General features: G+C 34.9%; 1 protein-coding gene and 1 pseudogene across 4 annotated transcripts in view; one reads left to right on the forward strand and one right to left on the reverse strand.

Annotated features, from left to right (window-relative positions):
- The window catches only part of CRY1 (cryptochrome circadian regulator 1), a 95623-nt gene that overhangs the window by 36261 nt on the left and 31450 nt on the right, over window positions 1-27912 (reverse strand). The gene's annotated exons all lie outside the window — the stretch shown is intronic.
- LOC137775154 (small ribosomal subunit protein eS8-like) lies at window positions 2131-8791 on the forward strand (annotated as a pseudogene).

The raw sequence follows: 27912 nt of genomic DNA on the forward strand, positions 1-27912 counted from the left end.
CTGTATTTGCTTGGCAAAAGAATTTTTAGAGCCTGTAGTATTCAGATCAAAAATTAAGAAGTTGAGTGAACTAGCAATTTTTAAGTTTTAACAGTACAAAACTAAAATGTCCTGGAAGGATAATCCAAGGCAGAGATAATCCTCAAATCTCTTTTGTAGTATTAGTTTCAGTATCTTCTCTACCAGAGCTGGTAGTAAGTAGCAAGAGTTCACCATATTCTACTTTTTTGTTAGAAAAGTTTTTATGTAGTACAAGCAGGTCAATGATAGACAACAAGATGGGAAACGAAAAAAAAAGGATCTGATTCATTTATAAAATGAACAAGTAAGCCTGGATTAGTTAATAATTAGCCCTTTATTTTTCCCTTTCTTGTTCACAAGCTGAATAAGCATTCTTAATGCTTTTCAATAAATACTCTATGAACCAAACAAACATTGTACAGAATGACGTGGACTGAAGCAATGGAAAAAGTTTTGCAACCAAAAAGTTAATTTTGTTTTGGCACTTCATAAAACAAAGGAACAGAAATTGTATTGCGGTATGATGTTTTTCTCCCATAGGTGTTATTGAAGGTGTTTTTCTTACATGGATGTTATTGTTTATATCACTATAATTTCACATAAAGATTGCAGAGATACAGTGGACTCAAATAGGTATTTCAGAAAAGACTTGTGAAGAAAAGAAAAAGAGCAGGTTGGAGGAGAACATATCGGTGATGCTGTCCTTTGTTATAAGGCTTTTTGCACTGTGACTTTTAAAACTATTGCATATATTATTTTGATAAAATAAAATTTACTTTGCATATATCTACTTGTTAACTGGAAGGATACTCTCCAAGCTATTAATAATAGCTACCCTTGGGGAGAGGGAGTTTGGGGTGGGGGTAAAGAAGAGAGAAATACACACTTTTTTCAAATGTCATAAAAGTTATAAAATTGACAATTAGCATATTCATTCAAAGTAGAACAAAACAGAAATATTATATTTACTGTAAACCTGGTTTAACACATAGTGAACATATTTTCAAAGCAACAGACATACTTCTATGGCATCAATTTTCATGGTTTCATAGTATTCCATTGCATAGATGTCCCATAATTTAACAATTGATAGCAACAAGTTACTATCCCTCAATCAATCCTGAAAAGTTCTAATTTCGTCATCTGTTAAATTGGAGTAGTAACAGGGCCCACATCACACTATTGTTGTGAGAATTAAATAACATGTGAAGCTCTTAGAACAGTGCCTGACCCATAGTAAGCATGATTATATAACTGTTATCTATTATTTTTTTAGTCTCCTCCTTCCTATCACTTCTATTCTTGCTACAATAATTCTATCCCTTGTTATCTCTTGCTAGTATTATTTGCTGCAATGCCTTAAAATGGCTCTGCCGACCAACAATCTCTCTCCACTCTTATCCATTTTATACACAATATGAAATCTTCCTGAGGCACACTTTCCTGTAAAAAGGTCTTCAAAACTTCATTCTTTATAGAATAAAGAACAAATTATTTTGTTTGACTAACTTAGGGTTCCAGGGTTCATTTCCTACCATTCCTCTTTCCCTCCCGCCAAACCAAACTACTTCTCTTTTCCCCACACATTCAATCTCCTGGAATTTGCTCCATGCTCTTTCCCTCGGCCTGGAGTACCTTTCCCAATTCCCATCTCTTTAAGTTCATATTCTACTAATCTTCAGTCTTCCACCTGAAAGTAATGTCTCCATCCCCTAAACCCTCAAAGGATATAACCTCATCCTAGAGAAACTTTCAGATTGTACGTTATATGATAGCTATCATATATAGATCACCTTCTCCTCCTGAAGGATTTCAAATTAAGTATCTGTGTCTCACTCCTAACTACACAGTTTTCTTTACCTGTGTTTTGGATTCTACATTTGGCAAACAAATCTCATCATGTGCCTTACACAATTTGTTGAAAAGATCAGAAATAGTAGAAAATAACCTATAGAGTTGTCTTGAACATCTGCTGAAAGGATAGAAAGAGCATAAAATAACTAGTACTTGGTAGATATTCATTCAGCAGAAGTTATAATTATTCCCCCTTGGGAAAAATTTATAGTTTTGAAAGAAGTAACATGTATTTCTATATGTAAATACCGGGGCATGACAACAGAAGATAATGAATTAGTTAATGCCTACATCTATATACACAATCATCTTGAACTCTTAACTTTCTCTGAATGTGACTTTGAACAAAGGTTTGATGAAAATCTTTCCCACAAGGCAAGGCAAATGTGAATATGAATATATATACAACAAGATACAGTGCAATTAAGACCCTGAATCAACTAATCTCTAAGCATATAATTCTTCCTTGATAATACCATAAAATCTCCAATACACCAAGTTCAAAATATCAACTCATTGACAGGTAAGATTTCTTTTTAGTGCTGAAGGAAAAATGTTACTTCAAAGGGTACTATATAGTCTAACTTTTCATCCTTTACCCTCAACTGGGAAGAGAGTGAGTTCTGCCAGAGTTCAGATTCAATGTGTTTCAGAGAACACACCAATTTCAACCTTTATATATTACGAATGCATGTACCTAAGAACAGGAATCCAATATTGAATGGAATGATTTAATACAATACATTGAAATTACATAAGGTACATTTTTTTTTTGACCCCACCGTGCAGGTTGCGGGATCTCAGTTCCCCAACCAGGGACTGACCAGGGCCACGGTAGTGAAAGCCCAGAATCCTAACCACTAGGCCACCAGGGAACTCCCCATAAGGTACAATTTTAATAGGAACTTATTTTCAGACCTTATCCAATTTGGCATGTTTACTGTTTTCTTGAAACCATACCCATTTGAAGGCTCAGTTAATAATGCTATTAACTACACGTAACGGGTTGATTTTTAAATAGGCCAAAGGGTAGTAAAACTCACTACACCCCTCTGCATAATTGTATTGCCTACACAGAAGAATAGTTCTGGTACTATTTAATTACAATACTAATTGCAGCACTTCAAAATAAATTGAAGAGGTGTTAGGTGAGAAAATATATTTCTTCACTTTAAACATTTTAAGGATTTTTTTTTTTCACCTCCAGCGATCACTACCTTACTGCTATTAGGAAAAATTACATGCGGTGAGTTTCTTTATGCTGGTTCCAAAAGATGATTTCAACATGAATCAACAGAAATAGTTTCTTAAAGTAGGTCATTGCTATAGCAACCAGTGGGCAGTTTGGTATACTCCCCATAACAATGACCTACTTTCCAGCCTGTGCTAGTACAGCTTTATAGAACTAGAATTTCTAGTTCTGTCTATAAAATAGTCTAAAAAAGGCAACAGTAAGATACAACATAATCCCATTCCTGCTAAAAACAAGGCATTATGAATTAACACGTATCATACCAGAATAAAGCCATCTGGTTCTGCACTTGAGTTTATAAAATATATCTTATCACATGCTCAACAATGAAAACTACACTTAGAATATCTAAATCAAAACAATTCATTGCTGACCCTAGAGAACTGATTTACAGACTATAAATTAAGATCATTAAATCACATGCAAAATATCTTCTCTTCTACCCTTCCTCCTTGTAAAACAACAGAGTTAAATTTTTTAAAATAAAAGTTCTGGATATACTAACTATAATAAAGGAAAAAATGGAGAGTCTCAGCCATTAAGCAGTCATTGGTGTTTCATTAGAAGTTCAAAAATTATAAATAGCAATTTATCTCTTTATAAATTGAATATAGTTTACATATGCTTTTTTTCTGGTTTGTAACAAATTTTTAGTGCTCTTAACTAACATTATTCAAATTATCAGAATATTTGTGATATACACTTTCCCTGAAGAGAACAGTTTAATGTTGAATAGGATTAAATATGTATTTTAAAAGCAAATTTTATATTTTTCCAGGCTCTAATGGTTCATAAATCAGTGGTTCTAAACCATGACACAATGTCACTTTTTATAACAAATAATTTTCACTGCCTTATTTTAAATTCTGAAATGAAATTCATAGATAACATATCTTTATATACAATTTTAAAGCATTAATATAATGCTCCAATGTAATATATGAGAGAAGTTTAAGGGAAGTCATTTATATTTTAAAAAGAAGCAACATTTACTTACCGTAAGTAAATAATCTGGGTATGAAACAAAAAGACAATGAATTAGTTGGATGCCTACACCTACATACAGAATCATTTTAAATTCAACAGCTACAAAAACAGAATGATACAGTTGTATTATTGGTGACTCAAATACCATAAGTGTTACTGCCTTTGGTTTCCTGTAATGTTGAGCAAGATTTAGTAGACGTCTGGACAAAGTTCAATCTTCCCTTGATTCACATCGGTGATCAATATATTTCAGGAACACTCAATGTATATTAAAATTGTGTAAAAAATACCTAGTGTTTACACATAAAAAGGGATTTAGGCTCTAGGTTTTGAAAATCATGAGTAAGTTTTTCACTTACTAGGTGTTTCATGAAACGTCTAGTAGAATATTTGAAAGTTATGTGGGACTCAGGACAACTATTTATTTTGAGAGACCGTCCTGAGCACTGCAAGAAGTTTTCCATCCTCAGTCTCTCCTCATTAATTCCACTAGGACCCTCCAATCATTGTGACTACCAAAAATGCCCCCATAAATTCCTAAAACACCTTCTAACGAATGACATTATTCATTATCCACATAATATTCTTGATTTGAGGAATACAATATAAATGATATGAAATTCCAACACTCAAGGAGCTTAAAATTTAGAAAAGAAACTTGAAAATGTACATGATATATACGAATATAACAGAACCTGTTATGGCAGAATGCAATATATATTATAAGAGACACATATGAATACCAGTAATTTGCTTTGAACAATCAGGAGGGAACAATCAGTTCTGGATTTTTTTCTTTTTTTTTGAGATGTGGAGAAATTTAGGCAAAATTTTCAAGGTGATGGTAGAGAGAGGACTTGCAGTATTAATATAACTTTGTTTGATAGCTGAAGACAGGAAGGGAGAATTATTGGCCATAGGACTGTAACCACCTTAAAGACTGGGACTAGGCCTTGTTCACCACTTCCCAGTAACTAGACAATGCCTGACATATAGTAGCAGTTCAAAAAATATTTATCTAATGACTAATCAAATAAATAAATTAATGAAAGCAGGAGAAAGGGACTTTTAAAGACTTGATTCAATAGTCAATGGAGAAGTAAGAAATGTGAGAGGGAAAGAATGTCTACTGTACTAGGTACTTTACATATACTATATTCCCAACAACTTTAATAAGGTATCTCATTTTAAAAATGAATCTAAAACTCAAGGACATCTTCCAAAGTAACTCAGCTAAGCAATCAAGTAAAAAAATTTTTTAATTTTGATGTGTCTGACTCTAAACCCACGCTCTTTGCACTATATAATGTTACTTTCCTGAAGGATATGTAATAATCTAAAATGTTTTAAGAAAATTAGGCTGGCAGCTTTAAGGACATAAAGACGACTAAAATACAGCTTTTGCCTTCAAGATGGGGGATTGAGCATGTGTGTCAATTAAGACAGAACATGTTAGGTTACACTGAGGTAACAAACAACTCTTAAAGCTCAGTGTCTTAAAATAACTAAAGTTTATTTCTCACTCATGCTATGTATCTACTGCAGATCAGGCAAGGCATTTCTGCTCACATTTAATTGGTTAAAGCAGGTTACATGGGCAAGCCAAACTTCAAGAAGGCAGAAGCATAAATTTCCTGCAGGTGAATAATGGTGAACAATAATAACATCTACCATAATATTCAAACCAACATTGATATATATGTATTCATATTTCTTAATGAAGGGTATATTATGGCAGCACAGATGAAATCAAACTCTGTGTGTGGGGGCAGGGGAAAGGAGACAGGAGAAGGCATGAGGAAGAAAACACTTGAGCAGAGTTTGGAATCAACAGGTGTTGATCATGAGGATCAAGTAGGAAAGATCAATCACAGCAGAGAAAACAGTATCTTTAAATTAAGAAACTCATAAGAACTGTGTGTGTTTGGGTGGGGGGAGTGAGGAATTGGGAGAATGACTACAAGTAACATACTTTCTAAGCTGTATTTCCCCCCAACACAAGTGTTAACATTTTTTAAAATATTCAAAATCAATGTCAAAAGAAACCTACTAACTTCTGTTGCTGACAGTACATTGGATTAAGATACCTTAGTGGAAATAACAAAAAGTTAACAAAAAACAACAAAAGAAAACTTTTAAACATAATTCACTGGACTGCCCCAAAAGTAAGGAATCATAAGAGGTTAAGCAGAGTGGTAAGGTCAGCTTTAGCCTTGAGGATTTCTACAGAGCCCTGGAAAGCTTAAACATAATCCAGGTTGAGGAGGACAGGAGATAAAGCCCAAGGCCCATCCAACTGAGGAAACTAATAATAGACCCTCAATATAAAACCTGGGCTTTAAAGAGCTCCATCCACAGTTCAAATGTAAATAAGACATAAATCTTAATAGGACAGGAAGGAAACTTGCCTGTCTCTACTCAGTCTGGGCTGAAAGAAAATAAAATCTCCCATTCCTGAATGGAAAGGTTAAACATAGTAATTTCACAGTGGAGAAAACTGGCAAACAGTACTGCAACCACATATCAGAGCAAACATCATCAGTGATAAGTCAGTCATGTATCATGTACATCTTGGTATGATGTGATGAGAAGAACACTTCACCTTTGTGATATTTTCCACAAAACCCATAACCCCACTCTAAAGATGAGAGAAACATCAGACAAAACTAAATTGAGGACTATTCTACAAGATACATGACCAGTACTCTAAATCCAAAAGGTCATAAAAAACAAGGGAAGCCTGAGGAACTGTCACAGGACACAGGAGACTAAGGACACATGACTAAATGCAATGTGGTAATGTGGATGAAATCCTGGAACAGAAAAAGAACATTAGTGGAAATCTGAATACAGTCTGGAATTTAGCTAGTGCTATGATTTCTTAGTTTTGACAAAAATACGGTGGTAATGTAAGATGTTAATATTGGGGGAAACTGGGTATAGAGTAATCAGGAACTCTCTGTATTATATCTGCATGTTTTCTATAAATCTAAAATTATTTATTTTATTAAAAAATTCTTGTGCATCCCCCCCATGCATAATCTCAATGCAAATTCATGGAATTTAAATGGTACCAAACATCTCAAGCATATCATTGCATTAACGTGGTCCCAGGTTGGTTGTGATCTGAGATAATTGTTAAAAGAAATTATAAATCCTCTCTGGATTCTCAACTTCAACCCATGCTTCAATTTCTACAGAAAAAGTTCCACCAAAAATCAATCAATCAATCATAAAATCCACAAGGAAACGAACTTAATCTGACCTGCAGAATAAGAGACCTGAAAATTACTGAGAATTTTCCAGAACCACTGAAAGATATCAATTCAAGAAGCTCATGAATCTCAAGCAGGGTAAGAAAGAGAGGAACATGGGGATACAGTTGGGAGGTGGGATGGAGAGGAGGGGAAATAAAAACAGAAATAAAGAACAGATAAAAATAAGCAGAGATACAGAGAGGGAGAGATGAGACAGAGACAGAGAAAGGATCCACATCTAGATACACCATATTGAAACTACACAAAACCAAAGACAAAGACATAAGATATAAAGCAGTCAGAGAACATTATATCCAATAAGTAGAGAACATTTATTCAAGTATACATGGAATACTCATGAAAATTGACCCTGTACTAGGTCATAATACTATTCAACAGATTGAAAGGAATTGGTATCTATCATACATTTTGAAATTAAAAAACACTTCTCCAAACAATTTATCAAAGAACATCACAATGGATTTTAGTAAATACCTAAAACTGAATGATAATGAAAAAAATATATCTAAAATGCGCAGAATGAAAAACAACAAAAAAGAGGTATTAGAAGAAAATATATAGGCTTAAATGCTTACATTAGAAAAAAAGACTTGAAATTGAGTTAGGAAAACAGCAGAATAAATCTTAAAAAAAATATAAAGAAGGAAATTATCTCTTTCCAGCCAGCACTGAGCAATAGGCATATCTCGGAACAACTGGCACAAGCGCCACAAGACTAGGAACGAGAGAAAGACCTACCACAAGAAGCAGAAGTATGAGCTGGGAATCCCCGCTGCCAACACTAAGATTGACCCTGCCTCATACACACATTCCACATGCAGGGAGGCAACAAATACCGTACCTTGAGGCTGGACGTGGGGAACTTCCCCTGAGGCTTGGAGTGTTGTACGTGCAAAACGAGGCTCATTATTGTTTACAGTGCCTCCAACAATGAACTGGTCAGTACCAAGACCCTGGTGAAGAACTGCATCGTGCTCACTGACAGCACACTATTCTGACAGTGGTAGGAGTCCCACTACGCACTGCCCTGGGGCCGCAAGAAGGGAGCCAAGCTGACTTCGAGGTGGAAGAGATTTTAAACAAAAAACGATCAAAGAAGATTCAGAAGAAATATGATGAAAGGAAAAAGAATGCCAAAATCAGCAGTCTTCTGGAGGAGCAGTTCCAGCAGGGCAAGCTCCTTGCATGCATTGTTTCAAAACCAGGCCAGTGTGGCAAAGCAGATGGCTATGTGCTAGAGTGCAAGGAGCTGGAGTTCTAGCTGAGGAAAATCAAGGCCCGGAAAGGCAAACAAATCCTCCTCCCTCCTATCTTAGCTCAAGTAATAAAGGTGTTTATTGTTCTATTGTTCACCTATTGGTCTCTATGTTCTAAAGAAGAAAAAGAAAGAAGGAAATGATCAAGAGCAGAAATTAGTGAAAAGAGAACACAAATACATAATAGAAACAACAAAGCCAAAATTTATTACTTGAAGAAACAATACTGTAAAACTCTGACAAGGTAAATTAAGGGAAAAATTGAGAGCAGACAAAATAAGCAATATTAAGAATAAAAAAGATGATATAATCTCAGATATTGCAGGGATTAAATGGCAAATAAGGCAGTATGAACAATTTTATGCAAACAAATTTGAAAACTTTGATAAAATGGATAAATTCCTTACCAAAACTGACTCAAGAAGAAATTTAAAACTTACCAAAACTGACTCAAGAGCAAAAAAAGAACATGAACGGTCTCATAGCTACTAAAGAAACTGAATTAGTGGTTAAAAATCTTATATGGAAAACACAAGAGCCAGTCAGCTGTACAGATGAATTCTACCAAACATTCATGAAATAGACAGTTTTAATTTTACAGAGGATTCTAACCTCATACAGAGGATAGACAAAAAAGGAACACTCCTTAACTCACTTTATGAGGTGAGATTTACCTTGATACCAAAATCAGACAAGGACAGTACAAAAGGAAAATTACAAACTAATCTCACTCACAAGCATACCATATTAGCAAGCCAAATACAACAATACATTAAAAAATATACATCATGATCAAGTTGGGCTTATTAACAGAAAGTTGATTAGTTTAATGTTTAAAAACTGGTTAGTGTATTCACCTCATTCATAGAATAAAGAAATTTCACATGACCAACTGAACAGATGCAGAAAGAGTAGCTATTAAAATTCAATTTCCTTTTAGCCTCAACAAAGCAGGACTAGAAGATAACCGCCTTAATGTGAAAAAGGGCATTCACAAAAAGTACAGAAAACATCATATTTAATGGTAAAATGTTGAAAGTACTTCTTTTAGGATTGGGAAGAAGACAAGGATGCCTGCCACTGCTTCTATTCAACCTGGTACTAGTAGGACCAACAAGTGTAGTAATGAGAAGATCAAGAGATAAAGGGTATAAGGATGGGAAAAGAAGAAACAAAAACATGATTATTTACAGATGATATGGGTATTGACACTATCGACATATAAAAAAAGGAATACACAGAAAATTATTAGAATTAATAATAGAGTTTAAAAGGGCCAAGATCACTCAATCTCTGGAATCGATTTACACTAATACAATCTATGTAACTTAAGCCTCTCTGATCTCAAAAATCACACAAAGCTATGTATAATCTAGAACTCTTACTCCTTGTCTAATTTTAGAAACCACAGCATTGTGACTCTACCAGGTTAGGCCAAAATCAAGTATAAGATGTACTTCTAGGCTTTAAAGGATTTACACGTAACTAAATAAAATGTCTAACGTGTTCAAAAGCATGCTTTCCCAGATCTATGTGTAATGCTTTTCAGTAGTCTAACAGTCCTATTTGAAATTTCTCTCCTTCAGAAAAAGACTAGTTACATGTCAATTATATCTCAATAAAGCTGGGGAAAAAAGAATAAAATAAGATCTCTATTTTCATCTGTGAAAAATAAGATTGGTGGTTACCAGAGAGGATGGAAGCACAAAATAGGTAAAGGGGGTTAACTGTATGGTGACTGTATTAGTGGTAAGCATGCTGCAGTGTACACATAAATTAAATTATAATTTACACATGAAACTTCTAAACCAATGTTACCTCAATAATAATATAAAAAGATAGGAATCCTTTGAAAGGTTTTGAGCAGAGACTGGGACATGACATGACTTAACTTTTAAAATAATCACTTGGACTGCTGGGTAGAAAATGAGTTATCAGGCAAAGGGCAGAAATAGGAAGACCACTTAGGAGGCTACTATACTGCTCTAGAGAAGAGATGATGGTGGCATGAATAACAGTGGTAATAGTGAAAATGATAAGAGCAGTTGGTATCTGGGTAGGAATTCAAGAGGTAATATAGCACAGGAAGTGGGATTGTTAAATCTGGAGTCCAAGGTAGAAGTGTGTGGGTGGAAGATATAAAATTGGAATTCATCAGTACATATATGGTAGTCATTAGACTAGATAAAAGAAAAGAAGAACTGATGGAAGAAAGGACCTTCGCTTTGAATGAACAGAAGGAATGATAGGACAGAAAGAAGGCTGGAGAGAGAGAAGGAATAAGAAAAGGAAGGATGGAATGAGGTCTGGATATACGGAAGCAGAGGCTAGATATGTGTACTCCTAGAAGGAAATATGGAAAGAATGACTGATGGAAGGAAGGGAGGGAGAGGGGATAAAGATGCAGTAACACACATGAGAGAAGTAAGGACACATGATAGAAAGAAGCAAGAGTATATGGGACATATACTCTTATATGTCTTATATGGGACAGAGAAGCAAGAATGAACAAAGAAGGATAGAGTAGGGGGTGAGATGGTAAAGGGTCAAAAAAAAAAGGCAGAGAAGAAGATAACATGGAAATCAAACTGAAATTTCAGAATTCTAAGTCTGATGCAATTCTCAATAACAAAAAGGGGTCAATTTTACTTAATTATTAATAAGTGAGTTATGAACCAGTCATGGACCTCAAACACATCCCATTAATTTCATAGTTGAAAATAAGAAACGTCTCATCTTTACAGATGCTATATAACTAATACAGAACTTGTTCTATGCTTAGACAGAGAAACATAAATGAAACTAAATGGACCCGAAGTACTATCCTATCACTTCTTATTTGGTAAACAGACTCATTTAGATTCACATTAACTTTTACTCTCTTTAGAGATATTTGAGAATTAATTATTAGTAATCTAATAAAATGTAGAGTCACATATTCTGAGGTACATTCTTTCATTCATAAACCAACATCTGGGCATCTACATAAGACACAAAAAAATAAATCCAGGGCTTCCCTGGTGGCGCAGTGGTTGAGAATCCGCCTGCCAATGCAGGGGACATGGGTTCGAGCCCTAGTCCGGGAAGATCCCACATGCCGCGGAGTAACTAGGCCCGTGAGCCACAACTGCTGGGCCTGCGCTCTGCAGCCTGCAAGCCACAACTACTGAGCCCGTGAACCACAACTGCTGAAGCCCGCACGCCTGGAGCCCGTGCTCCACAGCAGGAGAGGCCTCTGCAATGAGAGGCCCGTGCACTGCAATGAAGAGTGGCCCCCGTTCGCTGCAACTAGAGAGAGCGCACACGCAGCAACGAAGACCCAACTCAGCCAAAAATAAAAATAAACAATAAATAAATAAATACATCCAGAATTCCAGTCCTTGGAGCCTCCAAGTTCAATGAGAATAAGATGTGCAAATTTATTATTCTAGTAATTAATATATTGTATTATTGAAATCCCTATTGTTAAAGGACATGTAAAAGGAAGGCAATTATGCTGAGGAAGAGCTCTAAAATTTTACAGGTATGACTGATCTGGATCTTTAATATCTATCACAGCACTTTGGGATAACAATTTGAGTCAGTCTTTACTTGAAATATATTTTAACTTCTGAGGTTAATTTACACTAGTATAAGGCTATGTAATTTATGCCTCCCTAATCCCCAAATCACAAAGTACTTGAAATCTAAGACTTTTACTATCCCATGTGTATTTTTAGAAACGATTACATTGTAACACTATGAGGATAGGCCAAAAATCATATTTAAAATCTACTTCTAGGCTTTAGAGGATTAAAATAGAACTAAATAAAATCTGTTCAACACATGTACAAAAGCAAATGACAGAGTTACATATATTGGTTTTCTGATATTCCTACCAGAAAATTCTCTTCTAATAATGTTAACTTTCCTCTGGATATAAGTCAAGTTTTTCAGAGGTTTTCATGGTGGTAGGACTATGAAAAAAGAAGAAGAAAAAAAAGAGTGCCAGGACACAAAAAAAGGCTATAAAAGATGAAACAAGTATCCAGATCTTGGTTTCTAAATATCCTTCTCCAGTTAGAAGAACCAGGATTCCACAGAGCAGTGGCTGATTTCAGGGCAGAGCAAGAAAAATACAAGATGAGCTGGAGCATCTCATGGTGCCAGAAAGTAAGGAAATGCTCAAGAGAAATAAGATGGGTGCATGTCTAAAAATAAGATGGATGTCAAAGCTGGACCAATTTAAACAAAATAAACAGTAACAGTAATAGATTATAACCCAAAGAATAAAACAAATACTCACAAACCCACACTTTTATAAATAAATTATTGAATAAATAAATGGGGGGAGAAGGAACAAGTCTTCATTACAGAAGAATTCCAACTAATAAATATAGAAGGAATGAAAAAATCATGATTGGAATGGCACATAATAATTGCTTCAAGCAAGATCCACTGATGAATACTAAAATTAATATCTGAAAGTATCAGGAGAAAAAGAAAATTTATCAAAATATTTATCAAAATATCTCTTCCAAAATATTTATTAATTACAAAGGAAAAAAATAGTAATTTTACAGTGGAGAAACCCAGAAGACACTATTTTAACCACATGATCAAAGGTAATATCACCAGTAATAAGACACACTGATACCATGTCTCCCCTGATACGACAAAGCCATATCACTTCTGTGGTACTTTTCAAAAACGCAAAACCTTGATCTAATCATGAGAAAACATTAGATAAGTCCAAATTGAGGGAGATCCTACAAAATGCCTGACTAGTACTTTTAAAAGTCTTAAGGTCTTGAAAGATAAGGAAAGACTGAGATATTGTTACCAGCCAGAAGAAATTAAGGAGACATGACGACTAAATGCAATAGGGAATTCTAGACTGGACTCTGGGACAGAAAAAATACTAGTGGAAAAATCGGTGAAATTCAAATAAAGTCTGTACTTTCGTTAACAGCATTGTACCAATGCTAATTTCTTACTTTTGATAATTGTATTATGATTATATAAGGTATTAACATTAAGAGATGCTGGTTGAAGGGTATACGGTAACTCTCTGTATTATTATTATTATTATTATTTATTTTTTATTTTTTTGGCTGTGTTGGGTCTCCATTGCTGCATGCAGGCTTTCTCTAGTTGCAGCGAGCAGGGGCTACTCTTCGTTGCGGTGCACGGGCTTCTCATGGCGGTGGCTTCTCTTGTTGTGGAGCACAGGCTCTGTGCACGTGGGCTTCAGTGGTTGTGGCACGTGGGCTCAGTAGTTGTGGTGCGCAGGCTCAGTAGCTCTGGCTCGCAGGCTCTAGAGTGCAGGCTCAGTAGTTGTGGTGCATGGGCTTAGTTACTCTGTGGCGTGTGGGATTTTCCCTGACCAGGGATCGAACCCATGTCCCCTGCATTGGCAGGTGGATTCTTAACCACTGCGCCACCAGGGAAGCCCTCTCTCTGTATTATTTTTGCAACTCTTCTGTAAGCCTAAACTTATTTCAAGATAAAACAAAAAAAACAGAAGAATCAGAGCATTGCATCCTGAAATTAACAGGTTTGGGAAGTTTTTCCTACATAAATATTACTTTCACATCACTTCCGGTAGTAACCACTTGAATAGTTCCATCCATGAATTTATTCATTTAACAAATAAACACTTGAGTGTCTACTAGGTGCCAGGCATATATTACAGAAAAAAAGTAGGGAGTGCCAAGTATGGGGGAAGGGGATTGCTGTTTTATGGGCTGATTGAGAAGATTTCATTAATAAGGTGATTCTTAGCAGAGTTCTGAAGTGAGGTAAGCCAAGTGGATATTTGGGGAAAGGAACAGCAAGTGCGACAGCCTAGAGATTCAACAGCATGTCTGAAGAACAGCAAGATGGCCAGTATGGTTGTAGCTCAGAGAGGGACAGGAAGAAGGCAAAAAATAAGACGAGGTGAGCAAATTATTCAGGGTCTCCTTGGCCATTGTAAGGGCTTTCTTTGGCTTTTATGCCAAGAGAAATGGAAAGGGACTGTAAAGATAAGAGAGCAAGAGTGACATGAAGGTTTTACAGGGTAATTCTGACTTATCATATGAAGAACTGGGCTAAAAGAGGGAATACAGAGATCAATTAAGAAATTACAGCAGTTATGCAGGTAAGAGATAATGATAGCTTAGGTCAGGCTGTAATCAACGAAGGGAATGAGAAGTGACTGGATTCTGGATATATTTTTAAGGTATAACCTATAGCAGCGGTCCCCAACCTTTATGGCACCAGGGACCAGTTTCGTGGAAGACAATTTTTCCATGGGGGTTGGTGGGGGATGATTCAGGCGGTAATGCGAGCAATGGGGAACAGCATGCTCGCTCGCCACTCACCGCCTGCTGTGCGGCCCAGTTCCTAACAGGCCACGGACCCGTACTGGTCAGCGGACTGGGAGTTGGGGACCCCCCATCTATAGGATCACCTCACAAATGCGAGGTATGAGAGAAAGAGAGCAGTCAAGGTTGATTCCAAATACAGAGCATATGATAGGATAAAATTTCTATTTACTGAAATGGGAGAATACAGGACAAAGAGCTTTGGGGATTTTGTTTGTTTTATTCTGTTTGTTTCAAGAGGTTTTAATTTTAATTTTGTTTGTTTCAGTTTTAATTTTTGTTCATATTTATTATTTCCTTCCTTTCACTTTCTTGCAGTTTAGTTTTTCTGATTTTTTTTTCAACTTCTTGGAAAAGAATGCTTATGTTTCAGATTTTTCAGTCTTCCTTCTTTTCAACTTGATGCTTTTAGGGCCATAAATGTCTTTAGCTGTATTCCACAAATTTTGGTATGTCATTATCATTACCATTTAGTTCAAAATATTTAAAAATTTCCACTGTGATTTCTTCTTTATTATTTATAAGAATATTGCTTAACTATCAGTATTTGGGGCTTTTCTAATTATCTTTTTGTTATTAATTCTGAGCCTATTTCCTTGTGATTAGAGAACATATTCTCTATTACTTCAATGTTGTGAAATATGATACTTGCTTTATGACCCAGGATACAATTAATTTTGTTAATCTTTCGATGTGCCCTTGAAAAGAGTATGTACACTATAGGTGTTGGATAAAATGCTCTACATATGTGAATTAAGTCAAAGTTGTTAATCATATTGTTCCAATCCTTTATAACACTACTGATATTTGGTCTGCTTGTTCCATTAGTTACTGAAAGAAGTGTATTAATATTTCTCTGTGACTTTGAATTTGTCTATTTCTCCTTTTAGTTCTATCAGCTTTGGCTTTCTGTATTTTGAGGCTATATTTTACACATACAAATTTAGAATTGCTATATCTTTCTGGAGGACTGTCCATTTTAATGACTGTGAAACATCCCTCTTTATCTCTAACAATTATGCTTCTTGCTTTAAACTTTATCTGATATTACTAAAGCGATACCAGCTTTCTGTTAGCCTTTGCATGGTATATATCTTTTCCCATGCTTTTACTTCAGCCCATCTTAACCACCATATTTAAGTTGTTTTAAAAATGTATTTAACGAAATTTTATAAATCAGTGAGAAAAATATTAACACAATGGAAAAACGGACATGGGAGCTGAACAGGCACTTCCCCAAACGAGTATCCAATGACTACTAACCACATGAAAAAATGCCCAACTTCTTTGGTAATCACGAAGTGAAAATTAAAGCTATAATGAAATAACACTTCACATCTATCAGAATGACTGAAAATAAAAAGAGTAACAATAACAAGTGTTGACAACAACATAGGTAATCTCAGACTCCCATGCACTGCTGGTGTGAATGTGAATGATATAACCACTTGGGAAAACTGGCAGTGTCTACTAACAGTGAAGAAATGCCCACCTTATGACCCAGCAATGCCAGTCCTATGTATATATCCCCCCAAAATGTGTGGACATGTTTAATGGGAGACATATACAAAAATTTTCACAGTAGCTTTACTCATAATGATCATTCTGGAGAAGAGTGGATGAGTCACGATGTTCATAAAAGGAACTTGATGGAATTCAACAACTAATCTATAATAAAAACAGTAATAAAAAAATAGTTGGATACTTCATACCTATCTTTCACCATCGTTTTTTTTAATGGACAGCAGGCTCTTATTGAAAGTTTAGGGTAGTGGTAGGAAATGACACTACAAGACAGGTAACAAAAGTTAAATATTAGACATCTCTACCCTAAAGCACTAGTGCTATTCCCTACCCCAACTTTCTCACTGGCCATGACCCTCTGCTGGCCCCCAAATCTATCTTATTCTTGGGACTCCTCATCCTCCTCAGCTTCTCCCTATACATGTGTCTTCTTGCCAGGTCTTGGGTCACTCAACCCTTCTCTCCAGAGTTATCCAGCATCATACTTAGTGGGAAAACACTGGTAGAGTTTCCAGTATAGTCGAGGACAAAATAAGGATGTCTGGCATCATAGCCTGATTTTCCAAAATCAGACCCTGAGACAAGAACTTGAAATTGGGAAATTTACTTGACGGTCATCTCAGGGAGCACAGTGAGGAGACAGGGAAGAGAAAAGTCAGGAAAGTGTGCTTTACTAAGTAGAATAGACTGCAGTCCTTTGTTCTTCAGAGCTCTGCCCTTGGAGGGGTCTTTGCATTTCCATGAGAAATGGCCCTTGTTGGCAGCTGATTGGCTTTCTCACTCTGTTCCTACTCAAAGAAAGTTGGGCCCCCAGAAGTCTTTGTGTAACTAGAGCCATCTCAGTTCACACTGTGGTGCTTCCACCAGGAGAACTCTCTTTAAAACAAGGAATTTCCTATGAGTCTGACTTTAGTCCTCTCCATTCAAGAGAGGTCACACCCTCAATTCTTCTCTAGACAGGGCTCTCTCCAATTTGGGCAGGATGTTAAAGTTCTATGGGACAACAGCCTTAAGATTTTTCAGCTCTTTAGTCTAGCTGGGAGGATCTACTAGCCACTGCCTGGAATCCTTCTGAAATCTCTCTTTTTTAAAATTAAAGTATAGTTGTTTTACAATATTGTGTTAGTTTTAGGTATATAGCAAAGTGATTCAGATATATATTTTTTCCTAGATTATTTTCCATTTAGGTTATTACAAGATATTGAACATAATCCCATGTGCTATATAGTAAGTCCTTGTTGCTTATCTAGTTTATGTATAGTAGTCTGTATCTGTTACTGCCATATTCCTAATTTATCCCTCCCCCCCTCCCTTTTCCCTTTGGTAACCATAAATTTGTTTTCTATGTCTGTGAGTCTGTTTCTGTTTTGTATTCATTTATATTATTTTTTAGATCCCAAATATAAGTGATACCATATAATATTTGTCTGTCTGAATTAGTTCACTAAGTATAATACTCTCTAGGTCCAAATGACAAAACTTCATTCTTTTTTTATGACTGAGTATATATTCCATTGTGTGTGTGTGTGTGTATACATATACATACAGATGTATACATATACATACGTATGTATACATATACATATACATACGTATGTATATGTATATCACATCTTCTTAAACCAGTCGTCTGTTAATGGGCACTTCAGTTGTTTCCATGTCTTGGCTATTGTAAACCATGTTGGCTATGAACATTGGGGTGCACATATATTTTCGAATTAGAGTTTTTGTCTTTTCTGGATGTATGTCCAGGAGTGGGATTGTTGTATTATATGGTAGCTCTATTTTTAGCTTTTTAAGTAACCTCCATACTGTTGTCCATAGTGGCTGCACCAATTTGCATTCCCACCAACAGTGTAGGAGGGTTCCCCTTTCTCCACACCTTCTCCAGCATTTATTACTTGTAGAGATTTTGAAGATAGCCATTCTGCCCTGTGTGAGGTAACACCTCATTGTGGTTTTGATTTGCATTTCTCTAATAATTAGTGATGTTGAGCATCTTTTCATGTACCTGTTGGCCATCTGTATGTCTTCTTCAGAACAATTTCTATTCAGGTCTTCTACCCACTTTCTGATTACATTGTTTGTTTTTTCAATATTGAGTTATATGAGCTATTTGTATATTTTGAATATTAACCCCTTGTCAGTCACATCATTTGCAAATATTTCCTCCCAGTCCATAGTTTGTCTTCTCATTTTGTTGATGGTTTCCTGTGCGGTGCAAAAGCTTTTACGTTTGATTCGGCCCCATGTGTTTTTTTGTTTGTTTGTTTGTTTTATTTCTTTTGTCTTGGGAGACTGATCTAAGAAAATATTGTTATGAGTTATGTCAGAGAATGTTTTGCCTACATTCTCTTCTAGGAGTTTTATGGTGTCATATCATATAGTTAGGTCTTTAAGCCATTTTGAGCTTATTTTTGTATATGGTATGAGGAAGTGTTCTAATTTCATTGATTTACATGGAGCTGTCCGGCCTTCCCAACACCACTTACTGAAGAGACTGTCTTGTCTCCACTGTATATTCTTGCCTCCTTTGTCATAGATTAATTGACTGTAGGTGTGTGGGTTTATTTCTGGGCTCTCTATTCTGTCTCATTGATCCATATATCTGTTTTTGTGCCAAAACCATGTTGTTTGATTACTGTCGCTTTGTAGTATAGTCTGAAGTCTGGGAGGGTTATGCCTCCAGCTTTGTTCTTTTTCCTCAGGATTGCTTTGGCAATTCTAGGCCATCTGTGATTCCATAAAAATTCTAGAATCATTTGTTCTAGTTCTATGAAAAATGTCATGGGTATTTTGATAGGGATTGCATTAAATCCATAGATTGCTTTGGATAGTATGGCCATTTTAACAATATTAATCCTTTCAAGAGCATGGGATATCTTTCCATTTCTTTGAATCATCTTCAATTTCCTTTATCAATGTTTTATTGTTTTCAGCGTATAGGTCTTTCACCTCCTTGGTTAGGTTTACTTCTAGGTATTTTATTTTTTTAATGTTATTTTAAACAGGATTCTTTCTACATTCTTTTTCTGATATTTCATTGTTAGTGTAAAAAATACAATGGACTTCTGTATATTAATATTATATATTGCTATCTTGCTGAATTCATTTATTAGTTCTAATAGTTTTTGTGTGGAGACTTTAGGGTTCTCTGTATAGAATATCATGCCATCTGCAAATACTGACAGTTTTACCTCTTCCCTTCCAATCTGGATATCTTTTATATCTTTTTCTTGTTTGACTGCTGTGGCTAGGACTTCCAATACTATGTGGAATAAAAGTGGTGAGGGTGGGCATCCTCGTCTTATTCCTGAATTCAGTGGGAAGTCTTTCAGTTTTCCACCATTGAGAATTACGTTAGCTGTGGATGTGTCATAAATGTCTTTTATTATGTTGAAGTATGTTCCTTCTATACCCACTTTGGTGAGAATTTTTATCATAAATGGACATTGAACTTGGTCTAATGCTTTTTCTGCACCTATTAAAATGCTCACGTGGTTTTTGTGTTTCCTTTTGTTAATGTGGTGTATCACATTGATTGATTTGGGTATGCTGTGCCATCCTTGTGACTCTGGAATGAATCCAGCTTGATGATGGTATGTATGTATTGTTGGATTTGGTTTGCTAATATTTTGTTGAGGATTTTCCCATCTATATTCATGAAGGACATTGGCCTGTAATTTTCTTTTTTTTGTAGTGTCTTTGTCTGGTTTTGGTATCAGGGTGATGGTGGCTTCATAGAATGAATTTGGGAGTGTTCCCTCCTCTTCAACTTTTTGTAATAATTTGAGCAGGATAGGTATAAGTTCTTCTTTGTATGTTTGGTAGAATTCCCCAGTGAAGCTGTCTGGACCTTAACTTTGATTTGGAGGGAGTTTTTAAAATTACAGATTCTATTTCACTTCTAGTGATCGTCTGTTCAACTCATCTATTTCTTCTTGACTCAGTTTTGGCAGGTTGTATGTTTCTAGAAGCTTCTCCATTTCGTCTAGGTTATCCAATTTGTTGGCATATAACTTTTCATAGTACTTCTTATGATTTTTTTGTATTTCTGTGGTATCTGTTGTTATTTCTCCTCTTTTCTTATTTTATTTGAGTCTCTTTTCTTCTTGGTGAGCATGGTTAGAGGTTGTCAACTTTATCTTTTCAAAAAAACAGCTCTTGATTTTATTGCTATTTTCTATTTTTATGTCTATTGTATTTGTTTCCTCTCTGATCTTTATTATTTCCTTCCTTCTGCTGCCTTCGGGTTTTGTTTGTTCTTTTTCTAATAATTTTAGGTGGTAGGTTAGGTTGTTTGAGATTTTTCCTGTTTCTTGAGGAAGGTCTTGTATCCCTATGAACTCCCCTCTTAAAACAGCTTTTGTTGTATACCATAGATTTTGTAAGGCTGTGTTTTCATTTTCATTTGTCTTAAGGTATTTTCTAATTTCTTCTTTGATCATATTGTTGACCCACTGGTTTTTTTAGTAGCATGTTGTTTAGTCTCCACGTGTTAATTCTTTTCCTGTTTTTCTTTCTGTCGTTGATTTCTAGTTTCATACAACTGTGGTCAGAAAAGATGCTTGAAATAATTTCTATCCTTTTAATTTGCTGAGGCTTGTTTTGTGACCTAGTATGTTGCCTATCCTAGAGACCATTCCATGAGTGCTTGAAAAGAATGTGTATTCTGGGTTTCTTTTTGGATGTAATGTCCTGTAGATATCAATTAAATTCAACTGGTCTATTGTGTCATGCAGTTTCCAATGACAGAGAAAGAGAGAGAAAGAGACATTTCTTAAATTCCAAACAAGAGTGTCTGGACCTGTCACGGACCACAAACAAATTCCAATTGCATGTGTTTGCACATCAGAAAATAAAAAATGTTCCCTGACCATACAGATATTACATAATTGTATGACAAAACATAATCTAAGTAGAGGAAAAAAGAGCAACAACAGAAGTGTACTTAATGAACTAATTGTGTGAAGTACATTATTTTACTTAGGTAAAAAATCATATTTAGGTGTGTATTAACTTTTACTATCTTTATGGTCCACTGGTGGTATGGTCCACACCATTTTTATAATTTTTTAATATTAATAACCAGTGACAAAATATAGAAAAGTATATCTGAAGCATTTTCATTCATTCGTTCTTTAAATCAACATTTGGGCATTTTCTTGGGTTACAAAAACACAAAACTCCCATCCTGAAGGCCTCCCAAATTTAATGAAAATAAGGTATAAAAATAAACTATTATATTTCTTATTAAACTGTATGATCAAAGTTTATGGTACTAAGAAAACAGGGAGGAGTTAAATCTGTCAAGAGAGGGTCATAAAGTTTCACAAAGATGATGTTTGATATGGGTCTTTTAATAGCACAGCATTTCACTTTGTGTTAGCAATGTAAGATGATCTTTAATACAAGTATCATATACCTTCTGGAATTGAATTACACTAGTACAAGTATATGTAACTTATGCTGTCCTCATTTCAAAAATCGCATTGAAGTATTTGTAATCTAGGCCTCCTACTAATCTTTGTCTATTTTTAGAGAGCACTGCATTGTAACCTCAAAAGGACAGGAAAAATCAGGTAGGAGATTTATTTTGGGGCTCTACGGGACTTACATGGAATTAAATAAAATCTGTTAAACATTTGTAAACAGAAAACTGTTTTAGAGAGCTATATATAATGGGTTTTTATAGTCAGATAGCCTAAAAAATTTCTTTTCTGAAAATATTAAAAAATGCTGAAAATTATACTTATTTTTCTGATCCATGACCTAAATTAAACACAATTATCTCGTTTGCCAAAAGCTTTCCCCATTAGTAACCAAATAAGTACACCAAAAATAACAATAACAATAAAAGAAGAAGAAATCTAGAAAGTCATAGAAGGTGAACCACAGTATTCTAATGTAATATGATTTGTGACTTTCCCAAAATGATGGTACCTACTCACCATATTGACAGTGGCTTGAACAATGCTATATAATCATTTATTTATTCAACAAGTATTTATTGAGAATCTACTAGGCACCAGGGACTGTACTAGATATTAGGGACATAGCTGTGACATTTTTTTTTTTTTTTATACGGATGGAAAGAGAATCAAGCTTTATGTACCAAGATTTTCTGGCACCATATACTAATTGTAGAAAATCGAAAGCAACAACATGTTATTTTTTTTTTTTAAAGAAATTCACGTTCTTTTATTTATTTATTTATTCATTTATGACTGTGTTGAGTCTTCGTTTCTGTGCGAGGGCTTTCTCTAGTTGCGGCAAGTGGGGACCACTCTTCATCGCGGTGCGCGGGCCTCTCACCATCGCGGCCTCTCTTGTTGCGGAGCACGGGCTCCAGACGCGCAGGCTCAGTAATTGTGGCTCACGGGCCCAGTTGCTCCGCGGCATGTGGGATCCTCCCAGACCAGGGCTCGAACCCGTGTCCCCTGCATTGGCAGGCAGATTCTCAACCACTGCACCACCAGGGAAGCCCCTGTGACATTTTTTAAAAAAGACATTCTTATTACTCTATAGCTTACATTCTGGTGGGGGAGGGATGGTGACAGAATAATAAAGAAACAAAAAAGAAATCAGTCAAATGATAATAAGTGAATAATACAAGGTTCAAGGGGGAATAGGGATTGTAGGGAATAAAAGAATGGAGATTGTTATTTTATATAAGACTGTCAGGTAAATCCTCAGTGATAATGAAACATTTGTGCAGAGACCTGAAGGCAAGTGAGGGAGCAAGCCATGCTGGTAGAAGAACATTCTGTGCAGAAGGAACAGCAAATGTACAGTCCAGATGGGGAATATGCCTAATATTGTAAAAAGAATACTCAAAAGGCCAGTATGACTGCAGCACACAGAGTGAAAGGCAGAGTGGTTAAGAGATTAGGCTAGCAAGTTGTCAAGTTCCTGTTCACATAGTATCTTATAAACTATTGTAAGGATGTTGTCTTTTACTCTGAGAAGTAAGTCACTAGAAGACTGATCTTATGGTCACAAAGAATCATAATAGATTAAATGGGAGGAAAGGCAGAACCAGCAAGGTCTAAAAGGAAACTATTGCAATATTCTATGTAGTGTCTTGGGCCAAGGTAGTTAATATGGAGGTATGAAACATGGTCTGAGTTTGGATACGTTTTGAAAGCAGATACAATATAATTTAATTAATATGTTTAAAGTAAAAAAGTATAAATAAAAGCAGGCAAACACGCAAAAAACAAAAACAAGACAAAAAGTTTAGGGAGTAAGAAATGGCATGTTTGAAAAGGAACCAAAGAAAACTTCTATTAAAAACGAATTGAAATAAAACACAATGATGCAGTTAAAAAGAGATCTTATGAAATGTAAAGCTGACATAAAGAAATTTTATAAAATGAAATACTGAGAGACAAAGAAATGAAAAATATGGAGAAGACCTTAAGAACACAGTGAAAATATCTAACACATGTACAAATAGAGTTCCAAAAGGAGAAAGGAAGATGAAGTAAGGGCAATATTTGAAAAGGTAACAGCTGAAAAATTTTCAGAACTGATGAAAGATACCAACTCTCAGGTTCAAAGAGCCTTACAAATCCAAGAGGAATAAATAAAGTAAAGAAACTCACACCTACATTCATCATTGAAAAACTGAAGAATATATCACAGAAAGAGAAGATTTAAAATTAGACAAAAAGGAACAACATATTACCCTCAAAAAAGCAACAGTGGGAATGGTGGCTGATTATAACTATTATCTCCAATATGCTGAGAAAAAAATACTGTCAATCTAGAATTCTGTACCCAGTGTAAGGACAGAAATACAGTATTCAAACAAAACTTGAGAGAGTTTGCCACTAGCACTATAGATAATTCTAAAAGATATATCTGAGATAAAAGAAAAGTGATTCCAAGTGTAATATTTGAAATGCTAGGAAGAATAAAGAACACAGAAGGTAGTAAATATGTAGGTAAATAAACACTAGTTCTATAAAACAATAAAAATAATGCATTTTGGCTTTTTAAAAAGCAAATAAACAAACAAAAACCAGACAGAATTAGAATATATAAGTCAGGAGGAAAACTAACTGGAGTTTAAAAGTTTAAGTGTTTTAAGGTATGATCCAATATATGGACAAAGTCATTGATTAACTTTAGACATTGATCAGTATAGTTGCAGTAATTTCTAGAGTAAATGCTAGAAGAATAGTTAAAATAATGTATAATTCCCAAGCTTGTACAAAGAAATGAATAAAATTTAAAACAATTAATTAAATTTAAAAGAAGCAAAGATAAAAAAATAAAACAGGCAGAACAAAAAGAAAACACAAAATAAGATGGTAGACATAAATCCAAACACATAGGCAATTATAACAAATGTAAATAGGCTTCAATTAAAAAAATACAAACTGTCAGACCAATTAACCAAAAAACCAAATATATGCTGTTTACAAGAGACATCTAAAACAAAGTTTCCGGAAAAACTGAAACAAAAGGATACCAAAAGTTCACCATAAAAATATCAAAGAAAGCTGCCGTAGCCGTATCAATTATCAAATAATGAACTTTAAGGAAAAATACTTGGCACCATTCATGATAACACTTCAATTCACCAGGAAAATATTTTATATATATATATATGTGTGTGTGTGTGTGTGTGTGTGTGTATATATATATATATATATATATATATATATATATATATATATATAAATTTTACACATACACCCATCACACTTCATAATGATAAAAACTAAAAGCACTGATTAATCAGGAGGACATATATCTATTATAATAATCTCACAATGTATAAAGTAAAAAGTGACAGAACTTCAGAGAGAAGCACGATTAAACTGGGGGAGATTTTCGAAACTAAAATGAGGTATCACCTCACACCAGTTAGAATGGGCATCATCAGAAAATCTACAAACAATGAATGCTGGAGAGGGTGTGGAGAAAGGGGAACACTCTTGCACTGTTGGTGGGAATGTAAATTGATACAGCCACTATGGAGAACAGTATGGATGTTCCTTAAAAAACTAAAAATAGAATTACCATATGACCCAGGAATCCCACTACTGGGCATATACCCAGAGGAAACCATAATTCAAAAAGACACATGCACCACAATGTTCATTGCAACACTATTTACAATAGCCAGGTCATGGAAGCAACCTAAATGTCCACTGACAGACGAATGGATAAAGAAGATGTGGTACATATATACAGTGGAATATTACTTAGCCATAAAAAGGAACAAAATTGGGTAATTTGTAGAGACGTGGATGGACCTTGTCCATCCACGTCTCTACACTGTCATGCAGTGAAGTAAGTCAGAAAGAGAAAAACAAATATCGTATAGTAACGCATATTTGTGGAATCTAAAAAAATGGTACAGATGAACCGGTTTGCAAGGCAGAAATAGAGACACAGATGTAGAGAACAAATGTATGGACACCAAGGGGGGAAAGGGGGGGGGTGGGATGAACTGGGAGACTGGTACTAACATATATACACTAATATGTATAAAATAGTTAACTAATGAGAACCTGCTGTATAGCACAGGGAACTCTACTTCGCTGTACAGTAGAAACTAACACAACATTGTAAAACAACTATACCCCAATTTAAAAAAAATTTAAAAATAAAAATACATAAATAAGTAAATTTGGGGAGATTTTAATACTCTTCTGATAATAACTGAGATAAACAAGCAGACCAAAAATGATTACAGAAGATTTGGACAACACATTAGCAACCTTGACCGAATGAGGAAAAAAAATACTCCATGCAATCACAGTAGTAGACTACTGCTGGAAGAATAGTATGAACATGGAACTTTTTTAAAAAACTGACAATATACTGGGACATTAAAAAAGTCTAAACAAATTTCATAGAATTAAACAATGCAGAGCATATTCTCTGACCTTGGTGTATTTAAGCTAAAAATTAATACTAAAAAGATAATTAGAAAAACTTTACAGGCTTGAAATATATAAATATTATAAATAAATAATACTAAAGGTATATTTACACACCTAAATGCTTTTATTAGGGAAAAAAGGCTAAATATTATTAGCCTAAGTATGCATCTCAAGAAGTTAGAGTAAGAAAAAGATATCAGAAGGAAGAAATAAAAGTAACAGGAGCCATTAATAAAATTGAAAACAAATCTACAATAGAGAAAGACGATCAGCAAGGACAAAAGTTGGTTCTCTGAAGATGATAAAATTAATCAACCTCTGATCAATTCATCACAACAAAAAGGGAGAAGACACAAATAAGCAATATCAAGAATGAAAAGGGCAAAATAAGTCCAGATGCTACATACATTTGGGTCACACACACAAAAATAAGTGGGTTTCAATTTCAAGTAATGGCCTAATTATTTAGATCAACATTCCCATGAAAAACAAATAAAAATATTGGTTAATATATATATAAAAACACATCTTCTTAAAGCAGCTAAGAGCTGACAAGACAATAAAAATTAACAAACTAAAAGCTAAGTAGAACACATAATCAGCTTTTACCCTAAGAGCATTTGCTAATCCCAAAGCATCTGAAGAGCGGTTTTGATCACCTAATGATGCAAGGCGAACAGAAGACAAAGCCTAGGATCAGTCCAAGACGGACAGTCTAAAAGAAGATACCCAAAAATATTAAGTCAATATGCCAAATAAACACTACACAAATTCTTAGGAAGTGAGTAAACCAGATACAAAATCTTTCACACCGCACTATGGTGAGGTTGCCTTGGCATTCAGCAGAAAAGGAGGGAAGAAAATAAACAAAAAGAAATGAATCTGTTAAGTTGTAAGCACTGACCAGCCCTGGGGCAGATTTGCAGCCCAAATTCAAATCATCAGGATAGTCTGAGAAACTTCAGACCAAAAAGTTAAAAGTGTCCCTCAAATGGCAATGACTCTAATGCCACTAAGAATTAAGTTCAAATTCTCTCCGAAGAAAGGAACCCTCAGGAATTTCCCACCAATAATTTTCAAAGACAATGAGAAAAATCCTCAAAGCAGCTCGAGGGTAGGGGTAGACTACAGATTACCTTCAAAGGAGCAACAGTGGAAACTAGAAGACAGTAGTATATTTTCAATAAGCTGGAAAAACAAAAAACAACCCAAAACACAGCAATCTAAAATTCTATATCCATGAAAATATCTTTCAAGAATTGAGATAAACATATAGACATACTATGATAAAAGATGAAAAGTTCTGTCTCTAAAAGATCTCACTAAAGGAAATTCTAAATGATGTTTCAGACAGAAGTAAAGTGATTTCAGATGATTGTCTAGTATGCAAGAAAAACAAGGAGAAAAGAAAGTAGTAAATATATGGGTAAATATAAATGAACTCTGACTTTACAAAATAATTATGTAATAATGCCTAATAGAATTTTTTTA

The sequence above is a fragment of the Eschrichtius robustus genome, chromosome 13, assembly GCF_028021215.1.
Source record: "Eschrichtius robustus isolate mEscRob2 chromosome 13, mEscRob2.pri, whole genome shotgun sequence".
In the NCBI taxonomy this organism is placed as follows: domain Eukaryota; kingdom Metazoa; phylum Chordata; class Mammalia; order Artiodactyla; family Eschrichtiidae; genus Eschrichtius; species Eschrichtius robustus.